Source organism: Gracilinanus agilis, chromosome 4 (genome assembly GCF_016433145.1).
Source record: "Gracilinanus agilis isolate LMUSP501 chromosome 4, AgileGrace, whole genome shotgun sequence".
In the NCBI taxonomy this organism is placed as follows: domain Eukaryota; kingdom Metazoa; phylum Chordata; class Mammalia; order Didelphimorphia; family Didelphidae; genus Gracilinanus; species Gracilinanus agilis.
In genome coordinates this window covers 192,544,833-192,553,963 of record NC_058133.1, presented here as the reverse complement: position 1 = coordinate 192,553,963, position 9,131 = coordinate 192,544,833, and the positions used below count along the sequence as shown (strand labels likewise).

General features: G+C 45.4%; 1 protein-coding gene across 2 annotated transcripts in view; it reads left to right on the top strand.

Moving 5' to 3' along the window:
• RARA (retinoic acid receptor alpha) overlaps window positions 1–9,131 on the top strand; it is a 56,891-nt gene that overhangs the window by 7,613 nt on the left and 40,147 nt on the right. Inside the window, exon 1 of one of the 2 annotated variants that reach the window (XM_044672456.1) lies at window positions 270–343. The exons of the other annotated variant lie outside the window; for it this stretch is intronic. The gene's annotated coding sequence lies outside the window, so the exon portion shown is untranslated. Of the gene's footprint in view, window positions 1–269; window positions 344–9,131 lie in introns of those variants that run through there. 2 annotated transcript variants of the gene reach the window in all.

Sequence of the window (9,131 nt, the reverse complement as noted above, 5' to 3'; positions counted from 1 at the left end):
GAGAGTGTGTGTGTGTGTGTGTGTGTGTGTGTGTGTGTGTGTGTGTGTGTGTGTGTGTGTGTGTATGTGATTGGAGATACCATAGTGGGAGGGAATCGAATCAAGCCTTCCAGTGAAACAGGGGTGGGTCACATAGAATCCTGGTGGTGGAGCATCTGGCTTTAGACAGAGAGTGTGACGACTCCCCAGAACAAGTTGTGGGTTGGTGGGAATGAAAAACTGAGGGTGGGTGGGTGGATTCTGGTGCAGACCCAGGATGAGCTCTGCCAGAAGAATCTGGAAGGGAAGAAAGGAACTATTTCCCTTGCCCTCTGGTTTTCTCCGTGGCCTCCTCCCCTTCGCTGTAAGAGAAAGGGTACTGAGAAGGGGCATATGCCAGTGTGGGGGTGGGGAAAGCCCTGTGCCAGGGTCTGGCTTCCCCCTGGTTGGGGAGGGGGTGAGTGGTGGTTTCCATTCAGAAGGGGGGAAGGTTGGGTCCCCTTTAGAGGTATTGCCCCAGCATACCCTCCCCCGCCCTTCCCCCTCCCCCCCAGACAAAGCTGCCTTTGTATTGACCAAACAATCCTGTGGTCTGGGCCACCGACCTCGCCCGCTTCATCTTTCTCTTCCTCTTCCTGTTTTCTACCTTCCGAGGTCCTTCTCCCTGAGTCTTGGGTACCCCCACCCTCTACTACTCCCACCTCTACTTTTTACCTCTTAGGTCCTCTGAGAGATGAGACATGGGGGCGATCCTTTAGACTTGCTGGCCCTGGTTTTTGCTCTATGGCCTTAAGGAAAAAAGAGATGGAACCTCGGGAAAAGGGGGCAAATCTGCCATCTTTTCCCCCACACTCCTTGTACCCCTCCTCCAACCTGATTCCCTCCCGGTCAGGCTAAAGTTTGGAGAAGGATACTCCTGGAGAGTCTGGAGAGCACTATGCCCTGCCAGGACTCCCTTCTTGCTTTTCCTTGTGTCTCTTTCCACCCCCTTTGGGGAAGGGGAGGGCATCTAGGGCACTATAACCCAATTGGGCCTTGCATCTAGGGCAGGTCTGTTCTTGCCTCTCTTTTTTTGGCAGGGCTTCTCATAGTCACTTCCTTTAGAAATCTGGAAGAAGGGGACTGAAGAGACCCCAGAGGGTAGAGTTCGTGAAGGCCTCCTCTGGGTCTGTTGAGGAGGTTTGCCACCAAAGGTTGGAGGTTAGATAGCGTGAAGGACTCCCTGGATGGGAGGAGGTAGAGAAGAGTGAGGGAACCAAGCTGAGAAGCCCCACTGACTGCCAAATCAGAGCTCTTGCTTTCCCCCACCCTGGGATATCAGGAAAATGAACTCTGACAGTGTCTATCCAAAGACCTGCGTGCACATTCTGTGGCTGCTACTTAAGGGCCCAGCCACTTCACTCATTTTCCTTAGGAGTAGGTTGGGCTTGATCTTTAAGTCCTCTTCAAGCTTTAAATCCATCCAGGATCTCTGAGCCTGATCTGGGGAAGGGGCAGATGTGTCCAGAGATTGGGTTTGACAATGTCTCTTGAGTTTTGTTTTTTTATAGGATCTGGGGTACAATATCACCTGGACACAGAGGAAACTGTAAGGAACCATTTGGGATTCCCTTAGTAAATTAGTTGGAAGCAAGGATCTGTCTGTTTTCTCAAGTCCACTTGGCAGTCTGTAGTTATCCTATCATCTTCACTCCCCCCCCCCAACTCCCCCCAGTTCCCTGTTTTTACTTTATTCAGCACCACCCTCCTATATCTCTCCCCCATCCTCCCTGGCCTGAGGGAATGTGAGGCCCTGTCCCCCCCTGAATTGAGGGGGGGGGGGGCCTGGCCAAAGGCCTGGGCTTGGATGCCTGGCTTTCTGCCCACCCAGCTCTTGGCAGTGGGGAAGGTAAATACTGAGACTGAAGCTGCCTGATTGCCTAGTGGAGGGATTGGAGTGGGAAGGAGCTGGAAGGAGCTGCTGCCCAGCCTAACTCTCTCTTTCTGGAGCCCAGAGAATCCAAGACTGAGTGTAGAAGAAGAGTCCCTACTTTCTTTCTGAAGCCGATGGGCTAAAGGGAAGAGAAAGGCTGTGGCTTTTTTTTTTTCTTGGAAAGTTTATAAATAGCTCTATCCCTTGTTTGAAATCTGCCCTGCCTGCCCCACCCTACCCAGCCCAGCTCAGCCTGGCTCCTCTGACAGGGTCCCTGGGGGGCAGCTGTTGGCTTCACCCACTTGGGCTGTGTCTGAGGCGACTCCTCTCCACCCTTCCCCCCCCCCACTCTAGCTCTATGTTTTGTATCTCATTTGTTTATGAATCATTGACTGGCAAAATGCATGGGAATCCCCCATCCCCAAATTGGGGCCCCAGCCTTCCCCTTCAGGGTCTCCAGCTCCCTTGAGTGCCAAACTTATTTTAATGGGACCATCATAACTGGTGGAGATCCCTCTGGCTAGGAAAGAAGGGAGGAGTGATGGGAAAGACTGAGGGGATCCTGGGAGGGGTCATAGACTTAACAGGAGTTGGAGGGGATCTCAAAAACTATTACAATTCCTCTGATATCTAAGCCAGAATCCCTCAGGCCTTACAAGGGTCTTCCACTGCTCATTAAAGACCTCTTGAGTGTGTGTTTGTGGAGGGGTCTCATTCCCTCTTCTCCCTAAGGACTTTCTCAGCCCCACTGGGGTTCAGTTCAGAGAATGATGTGTCATTCTCCACACACTCCTCCCCTGTTAATCCAAAGGTTTCTTTTGGTTTTGTGAAAAAAGAACAGGAGTGGGGCAGTGAGGTAGCACATTAGATAGAGCACCAGGCCAGGAGTTGGGAAGATCTGGGTTTGAATATAGTCTTACACACTCCTTAGCTGGGTGACTATGAGCAAGTCACTTAATCCCCATTGGGGAGAGAGAGAGAGGAGAGGAGAGGAGAGCAATGGCAAAAATATTCAACTTGGAGTGGGAAGATTTAGGCTCAGATTCCAACTTTGAGGCTTCCCATGTGACTACTTCTCCCAACCTCAGTTTCCTGTTTTATAAAGTTAAGAGAATAATAGTTACACTACCTGCATTGCAGGGTCGTTGTGGGGGGGAAAAAAAAGCTTTTTTGCAGTTCTGTAGTTAATATGTATTGTTACTGCTATTATTATTATATATGTTTTTATATATTATAATTTGTATTATTATTATTATTAGAGAGACAGCATGGTATAATGGTTTCAAAGCTGACCTCAAAGCCCAGAAGACCTGGTTTCAAGCCTCTCTTCTGACATATGTTGGCTTTATGACCCAGAGCAAGTCATTTAACTTCCAGGTGTTGTGGGAACCCCTTTTTTTTAAACCCATACCTTCTATCTTAGAATTGATACTAAATATGACTTCTAATGCAGTAAGGGCTAGGCAATTCAGGTTAAGTCATTTGCTCAGGTTCATATGGCTAGGAAGTATCTGAGGTCAAATTTGAACCCAGGACTTCCCAACGGCAGGCCTGGCTCTCTATCTACTATGTTCTCTAGCTACCCTGCTGTGGGAACCTTTGAAAAGTCTCCTAAGTTTGGGAGACAATGCCAGCCTGTATCCCCAGAGGAAATTTCTTTGTTTGGGAGTTCCCTATACCAGTGGAATCACAAATAGAGTTCCTATCCTTATTATTGTTTTTATTATTGTTATCTTGTTCTTTCCTCTTTTTCATAGAGGTTCAGATACAAATGGGATGAGGATAAGTCATTATCATGTTATTATTCCCTTGTATTTAATGTTCTGTGGGCTGGGACAGATGGTTAAAATAACTACTGTGTGTAGTTGGATAAGATAATTAGGATAAACCCATTCTTGGTAGAAATGCATTAGTAGGCGGATAGGTTAGGTAGCTCAGTTGATAGAGCACAAGGCCTGTAGGAGATGAGAGGGCCTGGGTTCAAATCTGGCCTCAGACACGTCTTAGCTGTGTGACCCTGGGCAGTTACTTAACCGTGATCCCCTAACCCTTACTGAAATGATACTTAGTATGAATTCTAAGAGGATAAGGGTTAGAGAGAGAGATAGGGAGGGATGGATGCATTAGCAGAGAGGGTGGTGATGATTTGCCCCTCATCTTGCTCCCACTAACCTTTGACTTCTTCTGGCAGTTCTCCATACTTTGAAGGCTTTTTATCCCATGAAGCTTAGAGACTGAGTTTTTGGAATGGTGATATCTATTAAAAACACTGTTTTAAAGGTTTTTTTGTGAATCAGTGTTATTGCTGGGAGTTCTGTCTGTGTTCAGTAGAGTTTATTGGCTAAATTCTCCAAGATGTTTCAGGTCTCTATTGGTAATGGGAATTTGTTGTTTTGTCAAACCATGAAAATTCCAGAGCTTCTGGTGGTTCATTTTATTTACCGAGCCACATCTTGCTAGGTGTTTGGTAGATATAAAGCTTTTACAACTATCAGGTTTTAAACATTTATTATATACCAATGCTTTTATATGCCTTCTTTCACAACATGACAAATATGGAAATTTGTATTGCATGATAGCACTGGAATAATAACCTATATTTTATATATGTTTACTTTCAGGAGGAAGGGAAAGGGGAGGGAGGGAGAGAATTTGGATTGCAAAAGGTGAGAAAGCAATTGTGAGGGGCCAGCTAGGTGGCTCTGTGGTTTGAGAGTCAGGCTTAGAGACCCAGATCTGGCCTCAGACACTTCCTAGTTGTATGACCTGGGGCAAGTCACTTAACCCCATTCCCTACTGCTCTCTGCCTTGGAACAGTGTTTCTCCAAGATGGAAGGTAAGGGTTTTAATAAGAATAATAAGAAAACAATTGTGAAAAAATAGTTTCTATGTATAACTGAAATAAGATAAAAGGAATAGGAATATATATGTGTGTATATATGTATATATATATATACACACACACAAGATATGTATATATATATTCCAATAACACCAAAACATATAAACATATGTCATTGCTTTAACAGTCTGCAGTCTAAATTGATCACAAAATCTGGGGTTTCTTAAGTCAGTCAGCTAGATTTATTAGGCAGGCATTGTGCTAAGCACTGTGAATACAAAGGCAAAAAAAATCCTGCATGCATTCATTCTCTCTCTCTCTCTCTCTCTCTCTCTCTTTCTCTTAGAAGGAAGGCAGCAAGATTAAGGAGGCCTTGGAAAGATTTCTGGCTGAAGGTGGGACTTTAGTTGATACTTGAAGGAAGAGAGGAAAAGCAGGAGGTGAAAATGAGGAGGGAGAGAATTCTAGGCATGGGGGTCAGCCAATGAAAATGCTTAGTTTGGAGATGTAATGTTGTGTGGGAAACAGCAAAGAGGCCAGTATCATTAGGTCATAGGAGTATGTGGAGGAGGGAAAAATGTCAGTTGATGGGAAAGATAGGAAGGGACCAGATTATAAAGGTCTTTAAAAGCCAGAATTTAATATTTGATCATGGAGTTAGCAGGGAGCCACTAGAATTTATTTAATTGGGTCAGGGGATGATGAGGTCAGGCCTGTCCTTTAGGAAAATAAGTTGGACAGCTAGGTAGAAGACTTATTAGGGAAAATATGGTTTTGGAGAAAAAGTAAGTCTTTAGCACCCAGTATTTCAAGGCCATCTCCCACTCAAGTACTAAGTAAGTAGTGTGACTGCTTAGTTTCCAAGATCCTTTGAGATCAGGTATGTTCAAAGTCAGTGATGGGCAAACTTTTTAAAGAGGAGGCCAAAGGAAAGGAAATGCTTATCTGTCAGTCTGTTTCTAAGCCAACTCTTTCGAAGTTTCATTGTATTGTCTCCTACTCGTCAGATTACAGCCAGATAGAACATTTCAGGGGACGCATCTGGCCTGAGGGCTGAAGTTTGCCCATCACTGTTCAAGGTGGTATGGCTGTAAATATAAGTATAAAATATTTTGTTAAGAATACCCCTTCTATAGTTTCTGATGGTAAGATTGGGTGCTCGGTTGCCATCATTTTATTTGTTGTTCAGTTGTTTCAGATATGTTTGACTCTTTGAGACCCCATGTGGGATTTTCTTGGCAAAGACACTGGAACAATTTGCCAATTCCTTCTCCAGCTCATTTGATAGACAAGGAAACTGAGGCCAGCAGAGTTAAGTGACTTGCCCAGGGTCACACAGCTAGGAACTGTCTGGAACAGATTTGAACTCAGGAAGATGAGTCTTCCTGACTCCAGTCCCAGCACTCTTTCCACTATACTACCTAGCTGCCTAGTTGCTGTCATAAACCCTTCTATTTCCACAAACAAATCCACATGACTCAGCTGTTTGAGGCTTCTTCATCAACATATTGTTGAGTGAGTTCATGTAGATGTTACCCATGGAGGGCCTTTTGATAATCATTTCATTGGCTCCATTCAGATATAAACCATTTTTGGTTACTTCCAATGAATTCAATGACAAGGGATCTAGCATCAGCTATCATGTTTGCTTAATAAAGTGATGGTGGTCTATTCCAAAAGTATTAGTGTATGTTTTTGTCATTTTTTGTCATTTATCATCATCATCACTATTATTATTATTATTTATTATTATTATTATTCCCCTTGTTATGTTGGGGGAATAGAGGGAGAGGGCAAACTGCCCAGAGAACAAAGTGCTTATGTTATTTTAGTAAACCAAGAATGAGCCTTATGGTATAGATACAGTATAGAGAAGAGATCCAGGCAGCTGAGCTTTTAAGTGGGAATGAGGAAGATATAGCTCAAATCAGTTCAATCTTCTCAGCCTTAGAAGGGATGGATATCCCTAATTGGTAGTGTGGGGCCAAAGGTGAGAAGGAACTCAAAGGGAGAAGAGGGAGTAGATGACATAGCAAACCATTCCTGTGCCTGCCACCTTCTCTGAAATCCCCTTGTCATTGCCCCTGTGTCTCCTCCCTCTTTTTTTGCCACTGCCAGGTGGGGCACAAGAAGGGTTCAGGATATCCTGGCACTGTGGGCTTGTGGTTTTCCCGCCCCTGCTGCCCACATGGCAGGGGAAGGTACCCTGTGGGCAGTCCATGAGGTATAGGAGTGGGTTGGATGTGGGTGTCTTGTTTCCCTTCTCTGTCTGTGTTGGGCCTTGATTCTCTGAAGGTGGATTTTCTTACCTCAGGAGAAGGAGGTGGTGCCATACTTCTTGGATGAGGTGAGGTAGAGCCGTAGAACCAACTAGGTGTATACAGGGGAGGATTCTGGTTCCTCTCTCCCTCTCTCTTTCCCTTTTCTTCCCTCTTTCTCTCTCTCTCTCACACACACACCTTTTTAAAAAAACCTTTACCTTCTGTCTTACAAACTATACTGAATATGGGTTCTAAGGCAAAAGAGTGGTAAGGGTAGGCAATGGGGGTTAAGTGACTTGCCCAGAGTCACCCAGCTAGGAAGTGTCTGAGACTAGATTGGAACCCAGGACCTCTTATCTCCAGGCTTGGCTCTCTATCCACTGAGCCACTTAGCTGCCCCTCACATACACACTTTTTGGAGGAGAAAAGCTTTTCCCTGAGGAGTAAATTGGAGTCTTTTTAGTCCCTCCTACCTCCATCTCCACCCCTCTCTTCAGCCCTGTTCAGTTGGCATTGCCTAGGCCTTTGGCAGGATCTCCATGACCTTTACCCCTGCCTCTGTTTCTTCCCCCTCTCCTTGGCTGGAAATCCTTCCCTTGAGAACTCTAAGTAACTTTGCTCCAAACTTGTATAGCAGAGGCCAAGTAGCATTGGAGAGAGACTCAGCCCTGACATGGAAGTGGATGGATTGGAGGGAAAGGGGAACTGTGGACTGGACACAATCTTTATTCCTTCTAGTTGTGGCTAAGGAGGGATTCCTCTAGTACTTGGACAGTGCTCAGTGGGGAAGTTCAAGGTGGCTAGAGATCTCTTCTCCTCTGGGGTGGACGTGGTATCTCTGAGAGCAGAGTCAAGGCTGAGCTGTATCCCTAAAGCTGAGATCCCTTGGTCTAGCTGGGTACCTAGAGTGCATAGCTATTGGAGCGTCCTTTGTCTCAGGGCTTAATGAATGCCCAATCCCTTAAGGATGGAGAGGGGCCTGTAGGCAGACAGGTGATCAGCCAGCGAGTGATAAGCTCAAAATAAGTTAAGTTGGATAAGACAGAGTGTGCTAGAGTTCCTTTGGTCAGAGAGCCACTCCCTTAGCTGTGTCACTCTGAGCTATAGGTGGAGGCTGAACTCAGGCCTGGGGAGAGTGACCATTCTCCATGCCTTTTAGAGGTGGCCAGGAGTGCCTGTGTTTGCCAGATCACTACTGTGTGTGGTGGGAGATTGGGTTTATGTGGGCACCTCCTTTATGTCTCATGGGGCAGAAGAGGTAGTTGGAAGGGCCAGGCTGGGAATCTGTGGTGGAATAAACTCTTTTCTGTCTCTCTCTCTCTCTCTCTCTCTCTCTCTCTCTCTCTCTCTCTCTCTCTCTCTCTCACACACACACACACACACATATGTTTGTCTTTTTTTTTTTTTTAAACAAAAATTTGTATTGATAATCCTTGAAAATAGTGAAATAAAACAGCATAGAAGAGTGATTGGGGTTAAGAGTGTGAACATGATTTCATCTTTCCCACCAAACCCATGACTGACTTTCTGTCTGAGGGTCCAGGTTACTGTCTCCTGTCACTGGTGAAGTTTACCCATCTGGAGAAGTTTCACAGAGGTCCGGGTGCGGCAGATTGGCTGAGGGCTGGGTGGGGCTCCCTGAACCTCTGATGTCACCCTCCTTTATTGGCCTGGGAGGACTTCCTCAGAGACCTAGAAATGTGTTTCTGTAGTCAAAATTAATAATCATGGTAATTAATAGGCATGGGAAGCAAAAGCCATCCTGAGGTAGAGGGGACAAAAGCTTAATTTTCCCTCTTCCCCCTTGGATTTTTTGGCTTACTGAGAAGCTGAAAGACCTCTTTACTGGTAGTTGTTTGCCTGAGTAATAAATTGAATGTGCTTGGAACTTTGTGCCTTGGTTTATTTTAATTTCAACTTTGTAAGAATGAAATTTGGGAGATGCCATCTTTAAGTATATATATGTATTTTTCTATGGACACATGGAAATTATAAAACTACATTTCCCGTGGTCCAACGGGTTTCTGGTTCCGGTTCTTTGGGCGTGGGGATGCCTACGTCTCCACGCAGAGAACAGTTTAAATCTCCTGGGTTAGTGGGGAGTGGTCTCTTGGCCAGCAGACTCAGGAAGAGACGG